Here is a 15,578-nt window from a genome sequence, read left to right on the forward strand (position 1 = left end):
GGACTGAGTGACCAACTTAAGATCCAGGCAGACCCTCCCTCCCCCCCACCACACACACACTGGAGGAAATGGGCACAATACGGAACTTAGAAGATAAATCATGAGGCAGATGAGCACAAACCCATAAAGTTCAATTTAATATTCAGGCATAATGCCAGGTTGGGTGCATGTAAGTGTCTTCATTGTGAAACCCGGGGATGCACAAAAGGACCATAATTTTCATGACAGATGGTGCAGAAGGCAGCAGTCACAGTGAAATGATAATATATCAATATTCTGACAACAGCTATAATGACAGAAATGAAGCCAGACATATTATATGCTGGGGCCAATCCTCAAATATCCATGTCCAAGAATCAGGTCTTGTACAAGCGCAAATGTTTGTGGTTAAAAGACACAGTTTGATTCAGTTCATCAAAGCAGTTGGTGTGCAAGGCACAAGTGACATAATTTCACCGGCCAAAACTTTGAGTTTAAAGGTTCATAGGCTCCTTGAAGTTGTAGCAAAGTTAACATTACTGTTCAAAAGTTCCACTAGAAATCTGGTACAACATGAACAATTCTTTAATCCACAGTTTGTGCATGAACGTTCAAGGTAAAAGTTCAAACTTCGAGTATCCAAAGTCCCAGAACCACATGCATATGAGGGTCATTGTAATGAAAAGAATGGCCAATAGATGATGCCAGCAACAGGCATAATTTGCAAGTGTTGCTGAATCAACAGTGGTGGCATCTACACTTTTCCAGTGCATCGCCGCCTCAGGGGATTCATCACTGTTGGGGGGACAAATCAAGGGACAACTGACCTGGCCAGTTGCCACTTTATTTAAAGCTATTGGTTCTTGGAAATTCTTCCACAGTATCGCAAAGGGTACCTTTTTCGGGGCTGAATTGTGAGATGCAGAGGAGTCGGGCAATGAAGGTGGTATGCCAAAAGAGAGGTCTGAATTAGGGTTGTTCCCTCCAGGGCTTCTAGTGCCTGACGAAGGAGCCTTAGAAATAGCTCCCGCAGAGACCTAACTGTGTTGCAGAGGTTCAGCAGATGAGGGTCCTGGTTCAGCAAGTAAGCATGCTGGATGTTCGAGGGCTGTACCCTCACCTTCTGGTACTGCCTGTTCTGTTTCAACAGCACTTGAAGAGTCTGACATTGACAAACAACTGACAGTGTCATTAATGGAGGAGTTGGTGGTTATGGTGAATAGAGCCAAGGAAGATCAGTTGCAGCGAAGGAGGTGTCATCATCTGAGGTGGTGACTTTGCAGCAGTGCGGTACATGGATCTAAGCCAGGATCTCAGCACACTTCTCTGCAGTGTCTGTGGTCAAGAGAACATGAAACAGACCATGCCACCTCGGATGAAGTGCAGATTTCCGCTGATGGACATTCACCAGGACCCAGTGTCTTGGATGTAGAGGATGACAGGGCTCAGTAGCTGGTTCAAGCAGGGCTTCAGGGACCTGAGCATGGAGACATTGAATAGTTTTAATCAACATGCAGAAATATTGGAATAAAATATCATCTTCGAAAGGCAGACATTTGATATGTGGAATTGCTGACGGTCAGGTTTCCATTCTCATGGGACTTCCTGTGAGAATGTCATGGTCTTACAGTTGGGTTTATGCTGGGGATTATTTTGCATAGCAAACATAGCTAGAGGCAAGGTTTTGTGCCATTTCAATCCCATCTCTTTACACACTTTCCACACCTAAACTTAAGGTGTCAGTTGTGTTATTCTACATTAAATATGCACTGGCGGTGGTAGGGGGAATGGAACTGTTGAGCTATTCTTAGAGCTTTGCACACTTCTTTAAAAACCATGCCAGTAAAATGCATGCCTCAGTAGCTGTGTATACTGAGGGGCAATCCCAATTTAGGTATGAACTCTGTCAACATCTTCTCTGCCACTGTAACAACATCTGCCTTTCTACATGGGTATGCTTCTACCCACCCCAAGAACACGACTACCACAACCAAGCAGTATGTGAGATATATGCAGGTGGGGAGATGCGTGAAGTCTGTCTGCACGTGCAGGAAAGGACCCTCCGGTACTTGACACTCAGACATCTTCATAGATAACGTTCTCCCGCCTTTATGTGTAAAACATATATCACAATTCTCACAATAACTTTGAGACATAGAAGCTAAATCAGCTGCCATCAAATCATGCTGCAATAACGTAATCATAGTGTTTTTACCTGAATGGGCTAAGCTGTGAGCTTCACAGTCCAAATGGGGGAGGAGTACCATGGGTGCCACCAGGTGGCCGTCTGGGGAATGCCACAGGGAATCTGCTCCCAATCAACAATAGCATTGGGTCCAGGTAAGTTTTTCAGCTTCAGAAGCTTGGTTTTAAAGGATGGCCAGACTGGACAGGGAAGCAATTGATGACCGCTGGCATTCAACACAAATAAGAGACTCATTAGGAGCCAGGGGCCTATTTAAGACAGCTGAACAAGCTGCACCATCTGCTAGTGTATTTCCTTGGGCTATGAATGACTAAGCGGTATCATGTCCCTTACATTTGACAATCGCCCATGGCTGCAGGAAGTAATAATGCATTTAACGATGCTGACACATATTTTTCATTAAATACTGGGGTGCCTGTTCATGTTAAATACCAACGTTGCTTCCAAAGAACCCCAAAGTCGTGGACCACCCAGTGGTAACTGGAGTTGGTATAGATCATACCCGACATTTCCCGGGCCAAGGCACAGGCACAGGTCAGAGACACGAGTTCAGCAATTTGCACTGATTGTGACATAGGTAATCAATATGCTTCTAAGACAGCATGCGGGTACATACAAGAATAACCAGAGATTCTAATTCTCCAATTTCAGGAACACGGATACAAGACCCTCCTACAAAGAGGATCAAATCTGGATAAATCAACATGTGGGACACAAGTGTTTCTACAACAACCTGTCAGTCGTTCGCCTCCCCGTATGGTGGGGTTGGCAGCACAGAAGAAGGGTTTGGGACTAAGAATCGGTCATACTGGCAGCAGAAATAAGAAATATGTCATATTGGGTAAAACAGGAATTAGACACATGCTTGCTGTGTTTTCCCTTTTACCAGTAATACAATACAGCATGGGGAACTGCAATCGTGGCAGGATGCCCCTGAACTAGTAAGTCAGTATTTTCTATCAATAATGCTGCAGTGGCAACTGCTTGCAGACAATCTGGAAGTATTGCAGCTACTGGATCTAATCCTACACTGTGGTAGGATAAAGGCAAATGCTTAGCACCATCTGAGTCAACACACCTTGAGCAAACCTGTTGTGCTTGTCTCAGTAGAGCACAAGAGGCTTACTATAATCAGGCAGACCTAAAGGCAGAGTGATTGTCTTCTTCTTCCTGAGGCCATGGCAGAGGCTTGGGGATTGAGTCATACGGGAGATTCTGAAGGAACGTAACTACGGATACATATCCCGAGATCCACTTTCTGTAGTAAAGACCATCCCAAAGAAATCTCTCATCTGCTTTCTAGTCTGGGGTTTGGGGACCTTCTGGATCACAGTAACCTGATATTTGGACAAATGTCTTTCCTCAGATGAAATATCATCACCCAGGTATCGCACAGGACAAACACAAATGTAACTTATCTTTAGATGCCTTGTGACACTTTGCAGCAAGCGCTTTCATCAGAATGAAAGAATCTTCCTCACATGCTTCCAGGGAGGGGATGGGTAGGTGCAGATCATCTACATACAACACTAGTCAAGATATTTCTTTAGAATTTGGAAGAACAAAGTAGGGCTTTCTCCGTATCCCTTTGGAAGTCTAATGAATATATACTGCGTGGATTTATGAGTTAATGCGAACAGAGAAAATTGCTGAACACAAATCAACAACAGAAAAATGCTTGGCAGAGTAGGGAATGCATGACAGGATGGTAGCAGGATTAGGTACAATTGAAAAGTCTGTTACAAGGCTGCATTAACTGCTCTCAGATCCTGAATAAAATAATACACCTCTGAAACTGGCTTCTTTGTGGGCAAAATCAAAGTATTGCAGGGGCTGCGAGATCTTGTTGGAGAAGGGATTCTATTACAGGATGAATGCCTTTTGCAGCCTGTCGAGAAATAGGATACTGAGGTACTCATGACAAGTGGTTAGCAGGATTTAGAGTGTTTTTGACACTCTCACCATTAACCATATAACCAGCATCATTTGCAAGGGCTGACCCTAATGTGGCTGGGACATGTTCCAACAGTTCCAATCATGAAGAGAAAGTGTTGGGCCAGTCTCCAGGGTTTGAATTAGTAATTTCCTGTAATACTGCCAGCACTTTATGCTCTCTGTGAGCGGGGATGTCCAGGTGTATACCATCAGCGGAACAGTAAATGGAACAGCTTAACTTACATAATACATCTAATTCAAAGAAATTCACAGGAGAATAGGGACCCAGCCAGAATGCATTTCAGTCAGAAATTGGACCTATTGTGAACATGAGTAGAGAAGATAGAGAATGAGGTTTTGGCATACCTCCTATACCTACAGCATTTACTATTTCATCAAAATGCTTTGTTCATTCAAACACAGAATCTTTTAAAGTATAGGGTGATACTCCAGTGTCAACCAAACATTAAGGGCCTGATTCATGGAAGTGTTTTATAATGGGGCAATCCCATAGGAAAACGTTCCATGAATCAGGCAGTGTATCCTTTGACCAGCAATAACACAATCAACAAACAGGGCAGTAGGATCTATTGATATAAGTGGTGCACCAAGTTCCGAGACCCCTTGGCAGTCCAAACCATTGGTATGAAGTGGTGACTATGGAGGCTGGGATCTCTTCATTCCACTTGTCATGGTAGAATGTCTGCTTCGACTGTCATACTGAGTGTGATGTGGACTCTATGCTTTCCAGTGTCCAAACTCTTTGCAGTAGGTATACTGCTCACTGTATATATTTGTGCAATACCTCTCAGCAGTTTGTCCTGATGATTGAGGTGCCCCACATCAGTGATTTGGTAAGCAACCAAGAGGGTCTTAGCTTGGGTAAAGTAGGCCTAAGAGACTCAATGAAGAAGTGTGAACCAAAGGGCTTTTGGGTTCAAGGAAAGGGGACCTGGAGAAACCCAACAAATCTACAAAGAAAAGGTACTATACACTTTTTACAAGTGAATCCTGAGAGACCTGTGGGACTTTATAATCCTGAATACCTTGAACTTGAGGAAGGGAGCTGCCGAAGAGGTCCACTGTCATATTAACTTTACTTTGAACACTATTGAGTTTGCCACATCACATACAGCCTGTAGAAGTGAGAACACGCATATTTTTTGACACAGACTGTATTTTGTTTTGGACTGACAGACTTAGACTTCCATTAGATTGCTTTCCGTTAGGGAACATACCCACCATAGAGTTAAGGCGAGTTGGGCATTATAACATCCTGACCAATGAAAATAAAGGTTTTCAAAATCTACTTTTTATGTCTGTGTCATGTTGTGATACCATGCCTGTCTCACAATGCCCAAGCTGCAACAAAAAAACGAATATGGATTAGCTAAAATATGCCAATCCCTATTATTTCCTTAAATCGATATTAATATAATATGAAAAGTAATGAAGCAGGTGCATGTTATCATCTACTGCATGTGTGACTATTATTGTCACTTTTCATGTCTTAATAGAAATGAATTTGTGTGTATGTGAAAACAAACACACATGTGTGTGTTATATTTTGTTCTGTGAAAACCCTGACTTTTTCAGTAGTGCTAATGTGTTTATTTGAAGGTCTATAGAATATGACTGGCTCATTAGTATGCTGCATAAATGTACCCCAGTCCATGTGTGAATCATATGCTGGGAAGCCTTCCGAAAGGTTTTGTTTTTCAAATTTCTTTTGTGTAACCCTGTAAGAAGACCATATAACCCTTATTAGGGTATATATATAATTGTCCATGCTAATGGCATGCAGAAACGTACAGATATGTTCCCAGTGCATTAATGTACCTATTTGGGTATTCAATGTGGGGATATTGTGTGAGAAAGCCCTGATTTCTTTTCTGTCTCCACTATGGCTGTGCAGATGCCCAACTGCATCTAGTAGACAAGGGAAGCCTCTTGCTGCCTTTTTTCCACCCTTACTGCAATCATCCTGTGCTGGGAACATAAAGCCCTCTGTGACCGGGATGTCCATTCTCTGTAAACCCAACATCCCTATTTATGAAATGTTATGGTCCCAATTGAACTGCCAGGGTTCTCTTTTCTCTTATCTATCTAAAGGTACCACACTGGGGTTCCCCATTATCCTATGCGCTGTGTGATGAATCAAATGGAGTCATCACAGATCCCCCAGCAGTAACCACCTCCTATAGGGCCAGGAAACAGCAGCCCTACCTGATTCTGACCCTGAAAGTGGCTATATGAGGAAGGATCACATGGGAGGTGACAACCACCGGGAAGATGTCATGGCCTCATTCCATGAGACATGGCATCCCCTGTTTGCTGTGGAAAAGGCTTCCTGATATCTAATACCCTAATGGCCTATTGCCATGCATCTTTTCTCACCTTTAGGGAAAATAGAGAAACCTGTTCACAACACCCTTTAAGCCAAACTCCCATTCATGGTCTAAAAAGCAAAGTCTTGAAGAAAACCTTTTTCAGTTCTAATTCCCTTTCATATAAAACTGATCTTTCATATGAAACGATTGTGAGATTCACCAATTACTATGCATCAGTTGACATCAATGGACTTCAATTGCCTCAACCACCTAAGTACTAAAACGGGGAGGATGAAGGAAATAATACAGAGCAGAAGGAGTATCAAGCTCAATGGGATTCTAGCTGTATCGTGAAGCACCTGTGCGGGGGGACATTTAAAAATGGAAACCAAACTATGAGAGGCTGCTCAGGAGAAGATGTTTCATCTCCCTCAGAGTGTGGTAGCTTGGGGCACGAGCCAGTGTGGAGGAGCCAAGGGGCTCACCAGCAAAGAGGGAAAGCATTCTTGTGCAAGCAGGTTGGGCTGCAGTAATGCCAGGAACCAGCAGACGATTACTGGGTGTTTGGCAGCTGGAGGAAGCAGCATTACCCTCACTGACACAAGAAGACAAGTAGGCAAGTAGGCTTGAAGGAGTGGAGCCAAAAGAGAAGCCAGGGAGATGTCAAAGTAGTCTAGAGTGGAAGTCAAGCGGCAGGGCAATGCAGAGTAAGCGCAAACAGGATTGAAGACACCACACAGAGCCGACGTGTCAGCCCAAGCAAAGTGGGGACACCAGGGAATTTTGGTGACCGCGTCAAGCACAAAATGAAGCAGCAGAGACAGAAGCAATTAGAAGATTGTTTATGAGTCAAAAGGGTGGAATACAAATAATACCCCTAACCATATACGAATTCATGGAATGCCGATACGGGCAAAACTGAAAGTGAACATTGAACAACTAGATATAATGAACCGAGAAAGAGATACAAAATTGTGAATGTAAAGAGAAACTACTTGGAAATAAGAAGTCCTGGCAGGAGATTAAACCAGGCAGCTACAAGTATGTGAGGAGTCCTGGCAGGAGAGTATACCAGGCAGTTGCGGGTACTTGAGAAGTCCTGGCAGGGTGTATACCAGGCAAACCTACAGAGAAGTCCCTAGAAAGGACAGTGTTTGATTGACCAAATAAGTAACTATTTAAAAGAAGGAAATTACAAGGCTAAACAGCTTTGTACCTAACAGGATTGTTGTGAACCAAGGAAAGACACAAATAACTGTTACACCAAGAAACATTGTCATCCCATTGACAAATCCAAGTGAAAGGATCCACCCTCTGGAACCAAGGTTCTATTACCTTGGATAACGTTTATGTTGGATCTGTTATATTTTAATTTATGAACACTTTTGCAAAAACCAGGTTAAAGACATGTCCCTTCTCACCTTATTATTTACATTGCAGTGTGGGAGTCAGGATAGAACATTTGGACACAAGGATGGTTTTCATTCCTGGCATCGTGACAAAGACAGATCCCTAGATTTTGGTTTTAATTAGGGAAATTCCTCTTCGAGCAGTGTCAGAGAGGCATTTTCCCAACCCGTTTATGTTAATAAATGTCTTTTAACCAAAAAGTTGAAAACGTCTTGTCCAGATTTCATTTCTGACCCTTCACATATGTTGTTAGGAATGGGATTGGGCTCAGTTGACATAAACTGGTGGACCCTTAGATTTGAGATACTCAGCAACCAACCATCGGATCCATCAATTGCCACATAACTCTATCAGATTTGACGTGTGCAGTAGCAGGGGAGAATTGATCCAACATAGGGACTGAGTTCTAATACTCATAAATGTAGTCCTCATTCTCCCACCCTGAACATGCATTAGACTTGTTATGAAGTTGGGTCTAGCCTGGCGACATGGCCTAGACGTCTGGGCAGGCGTTATAGACACTGACCATAGAGGTGACATCAAAAACATGAGGCATAATAATGGAAAACAGGCATATCAAGTGAAGGCAGGGGAGATGATAGGGGGAGGCAGACATAAAGTTTAAGATTATATCAGAGGAAGTTCCATCTTAGGTATCAGGAAAAGAGGCAGAATGTATTCCTGAATTAGTCTTTGCCCAAAGGAATGATCCCTTACTTGCTGAACTTTTCCTTCAGTTCTTACCAGGAGGGTAAGAAAAAGGGGGTGTTAAACCGTAATCATACAATGCCTCCTTATTATGAATATTGGCTTAAACCCATTCGCATTACGCAGAAAATCATGTTTGCAAAGTTCCAATTTTGGATTAACTTCGCTGCCATTTTAAGACTCAACCTCCATTTTGATTTTAACTCATGTTCCATGTTCTAAAATGGTGGACTGTGTTTTCGACTTGCAGTCGAGCCAAACGACCTTTGAGTTTCGTTAATGTTTAGGATCCCTGAGAGCCGACTGTTTAACTTATGTAAAGAAACCTTGCACTTCATACGAACTGCCATTCAAGTGTTGGTTGTGCTCACAACCCTCATCCTCGTATAAACACTGAAACAATGAAGGGTACATTTCGATCGTATGCTTTAGCTGAACTGCATTGTAGCGACTCTTGGAATAAGGCTTACCGTGGATCCGAGAACCTACAGCATCATTGTATTTTCATGGACACGTAAACTTGTTTAATCCTTTGTATAAAATGGTAACATCTGTCATGTGAACTAGGCACAAACTCTAGCCTACAAATTATTAACTTGGAGAGAGGCTGGACAATAATGCTAAAATGGTATACATGTGTCTGTGTTTAGATGTCCAGCACTCTCACTCCTCACTGTGTCTACTGGTACACACTGCAAGGTATGGGGAACCAGATAGCTATCTGTTTTGATTTGTAAACTGTACAGTAATAAAAGATACTTGTATCTTTTCAGGCCTTGATTGATGTATTTCATTTGTGGTACTAAGCCTCTATATTTCTTTGGTCTTTCAGATTGCGCCCGAATAGGGAACCTCCAGATTGATGCCACCTCGTTGAAAAGAAGATGCGGCCATCGGAACGGGATCGGACAGTGAGAAAAAGGGGGCCCCTTTGTATGAAACGCAATACCTCGACAGTACTGCACGATCTGATCCCTGAACGGTGAGCTCGCAGTTTGAGAGGGCATCTTGACGAGGTCCACATATCGAGGCGGGCAGTTTTGCTGAAATCACCAACCACGAGGGTCCTTTGTCCTTTGTAATCCAATCGGATCTCCTCAGTCCTTTGTAATCAGGTGAGTTGTGCCCCAATTCCTAAGTATACTGATATTTGGTTGCAGTTTTGTCCTCATGAGCACAAACAATGCCAGGTAACACCAGTTATCCGACATGCCTGGGAAATTGTCTGCCTGTTTTAGGGGTTTATTCTGCAGAGACAGACAATCTTTGGAATTTGGCCGACCGGCGCCACAGGAGGGGTCGCCGGTATGTACTATATACTCTAAGTACAGCATTGGTAGTATAGTATTCAAGATATTTGGCACAGACAAACTAGACATGCTTCCAAATTTCAGTGGCCAGTCAATGGTAGTTTTGAGATTGCCTGAATAGAGTATTTAGAGTCCATCTTGTTAAAGAAAAAAATCTTGACCTGCAGCATTTGATGTAATTCAGAATTGGAAAAAAGAAGCTATGCAGCAACTTAAGAGTAAAGAGAAGCATGTATGCCGTCATATGTATAATTCACAAAATGCATTATTGTATGATCAACAGAAACAGTCAGAGTCTGTTAGACGCATAGATAGGGCTTTTCAACTTGATGTACAGAAAATATATCTGTCTAAAGATTTTCATATCTCAGATGAACTAATTGATAAGCTGTTAAATGAACGTAGGCCTGGTGCCACTGCACCACCTCCTTATGTACCTCTTCCTGTGGTCTTAACCCTTCCCGCTGTTGCACCTCCTCCCGTAGCTATCCCTGTTCTTCCCGTTGTTCCTCCACTGCCAGCTGTTGCTCCTCTTCCTATTGATGCTTCTCCTTCTGTATCTCCACCTTTACCGACTATTACTGTTCCTCTGATCTTGTTTTTGTTGCCAGCGGTAGTGTCTCCACTACCTGTTGTACAGGATTTGTCTACTCTCTCTTTCCCAAGTGGTTCTGCTCCACTTGTAGCCGATGAAGGGGCAAGTGTTGAATGAAAAGTAGTGACCCGTAGTACACTTTCTAAAGATAAGAAGAGAGAATTGTATGCATGGGCTAAGAAATGTATAGAGAAAGGTGAAAAATCAGCTGTCTTATGTACACTTCTTCATCTAGAAAGTATTTCCAAACAGAATGTTTTTATTGAGGGGATGGGAATACACTTGGTGTGGAATAATTTGACAGACAGGGATGTCCCACAAGGGTTGAGGGATTTGAATGTATTAGCTTATTCAAGGGATCCTGCAGAGAAAGTAAATGAGCATGTCGAGAGGGTTTTTGAGTTAAGAAGGGAGTTAGAACGGTTACAGAATGATGGAATATATGGTGGTAGATTGGACGCTCTGTATGTGCAGAAATGGTTGCTTCATCCTTGTAAATCAACGAGTGAAGAAACGCGTATTTGCACATTATACGTTTAGTCAGTATACTCCAGAACTGCAGAAGAAAGTGTTACAGGTGATGGTAGATTGGCTGCAGGATGAGTGTATGAAGAAAAAGATGTGTGTCCTGCAGATTTGATGATTATTTATAAAAGAGCATTTGTGCCCAATACTGCTTCGACCACTTTAGCGCTCGATCTGGCTTTATTGCTTAACAGGCGTTCGCAGTTGCCTACTACTCAGTTGCCTAGTGTTAGGAAAGATTTCATAATTGTAGGTAATATTCCTTCCATGTGGCAACCCCCAAACTTTTTGCTGTTGTTTTACACCCTGATCTAGACTTTGCCAGAGAAGCGCAGCCTTACGCCGCACTCCTCTGGGCTTTCGCTCAATTCTTACGGGGAAACTGACATGCCCTTAACACAGTCAGTACCGGGAGACCCCGTTTTCCGTAGTTCTTTCCTCATGTTGCAGCTTTCGTGCAACATGTCACAAGAGGGCACTGTAACCTAATTTACTGCACTCTTGAGTCTCTAGTCATTCCAAAGGCCCTAGAAACTCTCGATGGATCTATAACGAACTGTGCAAGTGTGTCACGGACGAGACTGGAGGCAGCTATCGTTTCTTTGTGTTTTGAACCTCTTTTTGCCATGTTAACCGCGCTTTCCGCGTTTCGCCCAAATAGGTGGCCTGGCCTCCAAAATGGCCATGCCACGAGGTTCTTTGTCCTGTCCGCTGACCGTCTTGCCCCTTCACCTTCCCCCAGGTCGAGCCGACCCGGGGCAGTCCTTATTTGGTCATGCACTTTCCCGCGAAACACAACACTTCCGCGGGCTTCTGCATGCCTTGTGTGAGCCTCCAGGATGTGGGCTGGGATGTATGTTCCCAATACACATCCTGGGTGCCAGAGAGTCTAGTATGTCTTGAATGCCTGGGACCACCGTGGTCCGTGATAGGTCCACGTATGGTGTGAGTGTTTACGAGCAGATCTCCCATTGGGCCCTCTCCGTGTTGGTGCAAAGGGAACTCTGGATAAGAGGATAACTGCCTGCATCGGGGACCGGTGAGTAGTCAATTCCCTAACCGGTCGCCCTCCCGCAGGAGCCTGTGGCTTTCCATCGCTGTTGTAAACAGCAACCCTTTCCCGCACTCACGCCCTGCTTCTGCCCCCAAGTGGAGGCCTTGCATGAGTTACGGGGATTTGTTCACTATCTTTTCGTCCACCTTTCTCAACTGCCTGATTTCCCTGAAGAGACTCTCTTTTGCCCGTTGGCACCCGCGTGTGCAGGTACTTTTGAGCACAAGGCTCCACTCTTCGTAGGGCTCGGACTTCCTTCTAGTTAGGTGGCCGCTGATGTCGAACTGTGTCTAACGATTACTTGCACCGCCTGTTTTCCCCCCATCTAGGTGGTCTGCATATTTCGTGCTTCTGATTCCTTAGACCCCTTGGTCTTGTATATATATTGTATTGGTTGTGATGTGTTGGTTTACTGGAGTTTTATCGTGATTCTTTACTGTGGTCGATGTTACAAAGGCCTTGTAATAAATGTGTCTATATTTTTAATATAACACCTGCCTGGAGTAATTTGTAAGCGTCCTTGCTTTGTGTGCTCATTGTGGGCTTTCAGTCACCCTCACCACTCTTGAGACCTAGTCTTGACCGCCGCCATAGCTACCCTGATTGGTCTGGCTTGTCCAGAGGTTACCCTGTTCCAAGAAACTGGGCTGGCTTCCTGAACCTCTGCCCCTCCAGGACAGAGTTCAGAAATCCATCTTTACACCTATGAGAGAGATTCCTCCGACATTTGTTCCTAAAGTTGAGATTCCAGCTAATGTTGCAACAAGTGCAGCAGCCACTACTATTGAAGCTCACTATGTATCACAATTTGTTCATGATCCGTTCTCCAGACAGGAAGTGAACACTATTAGGCAGTCGATTCCAGACATTAGGAAAAATCCAACGGGGTTTTATAAAGAAATAGAATCTGTCTTGCATTGGTAAGTTTTCACCTTAGGTGATCCGACCTGCTGATTTATGGAAACAGATTAAGACTGTAGATGATCAAGCAGTACTGGGTGACACGTAGGTTAACTTGGTGTGGTTACACAGAGAAAGGAAAGCTGGTGAGAGACCACCGCAAGTGATACTGACTTTGCCAGACAGAATAGTAACAAAACTAAAAAATCTGGTTCCCGAGAAAAGGATTGTTTGGGACAAACTCACTGCTTGTAACCAAGGGAAATCTGAAAGTGCTACCAAATTCTTTAATCGGTTTGAACAAGTATTTTCAGATTTTAGCAGACAGGATTTAAGCATCGCGTCAAGAAAAAGGTTGTTTGTGGATACATTTTTGCGTGGATTGTTGCCTGATATCCAATCACAAATCATGACTTCTGAAAGTGCTTTGCAAGCTAAATCACAGTCCGAAGTATTGCATATGGCTCAGTATTACGAAAATAGAGTCAATTAGTTAGAGGGACTAGAGGTGGGAGTTCACAGTTCTGATGCCAGATTGTTCCACAAAGTAATACACAATTGGTTCCTGTATACATGAACCAATGTGCTTATTGCAGACAAGAGGATCATTGGCGAGCACAATTCCCAATCCTTCAGCAAAGATAGAATAACACATATGGTATGATGGGTAGACGATCCAGAAGCCGCCCTGGTGTAAGGGCTCCTGGTAGAAGCGAGTTTGCTCAAAATCCACAGTCATTCTCGCAAGATAGTAAGCAACCTAGTGTAGATAGTAGAAATATTTTTGATAATCCTTCAACTACCTATCTTTCTGAAGATCTTGTCTTTGATGATACATTGTTTTGTTAGGACAGCCCGAAGCAGGGTCTGGAACCGGTGCCTATTCCCGTCAATCAGAAAGGGCCCTACGTTGAGATGAAGGTGGGCAATAGGAAGTATCTATTCTTGATAGATACGGGAGCACAGAAGTGTTCAATTGATCATTCACAGGTTCAGATATTCCATTGTCAGGGCAGAATAACATTTCTGTAGGGTTTTCTGGCATGCCAGTGGTTAGTCCGGTTTCTCAGCCGGTACCGATTCCACTGCGGCCATTTACGGGTCACCGTCCATTTTTTCTAACAACGAATTGTGGTGGAAATGTGTTGGGGTTGAATCTGTTGAAGGAATTAAATGTGGTAATTCATTGTTCTTCGGATGAAGTGCGTTTGACAATTTCACCCCAGCAATCTTCTGCCTCACAGTTTTTGACTAGACCATTACCACCTGAATTTAGGGAAGTTCCGGTACGTCAATGGGCGGTTGATGACAATGATGTTGGCATTTAGCAAATGGAACCTGTTAAAATTGTTTTGAAGCCAGGAGCTAAGTTACCACGTATTCCACAATATAAAATTTCAGTTGATGGTGAGCTAGCTCGGAAGAGCATAGTTTCTGATTTTGTCCATCGTGGAGTAATCGCAGAAATTGCAGGAAGTTTGTGCAATAGCCCGATTTTACCGGTGTATAACAAAAGGGATAATTTGATTCCTTTCCGTTTTATTATTGATTTGCCTGCTATCAATAAAATTGGTGCTCCACAATTTCCAATTGTGCCTGATGTAACCGTGATATTAACAATGATCCCAGCTTCTGCTTCTCATTTCAGTGTGGTGGATCTTAAGAATGCCTTCTTTAGTATTCCCGTACATGTGGATAGTAGATATTTGTTCGCGTTCACCTTAGGAGGATGCTCATTTACATTCACTCGTGTGCCACAAGGGTACAGGGAGAGTCCGAACATTTACAGTAGGGCTTTGAAAGAGCAGCTCAATACACTTGAGTTGCCTCCCACTTGTACATTGTTGCAATGCGTTGACGATCTCTTAGCTACAGATTCAGAAATTGATTGCAAAGAGGGCACCGTGTTGTTGCTTATTCATCTAGCAGAGCATGGGCATAAAGCTTCATTGAAAATGTTTCAGTATTGTCGACAGGAGGTTGCCTGTCTAGGCTATCTAGTGTCAAAGGAGGGAAGAAGACTGACACCTGAACGGGTAAAAAGCATCTCTGGCATGTATGTCCTAAATACACAGAAAGTGGTCAGAGCCTTGATAGGAATGGCTTCTTACTGATAACAGTGGATCCCTCATTTTTTACTAGTGATAAAACCAATGTTGGCACTGACAAAGAAGGGCATTTCTTTGCCATTACCGTGGAACTTGGAACACCAGAAAGCTTTTGATCTGCTCAAGGCTGTACGATGTTCAGCACCAGTTTTGTCACACCAAATTATGACAAGGCCTTTGTGTTATATGTGCATGAATGTGATGGATGTACTGTGGCTGTGATAACGCAGGAACATAGGATGAAGAATAGACTGTGCAGTTATTTTTCCTCCACACTTGACCCTGTTGCATGCACTTTGCCAAGATGTTTGAGAGATGTCACTGCTGCTGCTGTGTCCATTAAATAATGTGAGGGTATGGTTTTAGGTAACTCTTTAACCGTAATGGTACCCCACTCCATAGACGTTCTATTAAACCGAATGCAAACGCAACACCTTACTTCCGCACGATTAACAAGATACAAACTGATCCTATTTGCACCGCATATTCAAATTAAGAGCTGTTGCGTATTGAAATCG

This window comes from Ambystoma mexicanum, chromosome 12 (genome assembly GCF_040938575.1).
Source record: "Ambystoma mexicanum isolate Mex_15411 chromosome 12, UKY_AmexF1_1, whole genome shotgun sequence".
Taxonomy (NCBI): Eukaryota; Metazoa; Chordata; class Amphibia; order Caudata; family Ambystomatidae; genus Ambystoma; species Ambystoma mexicanum.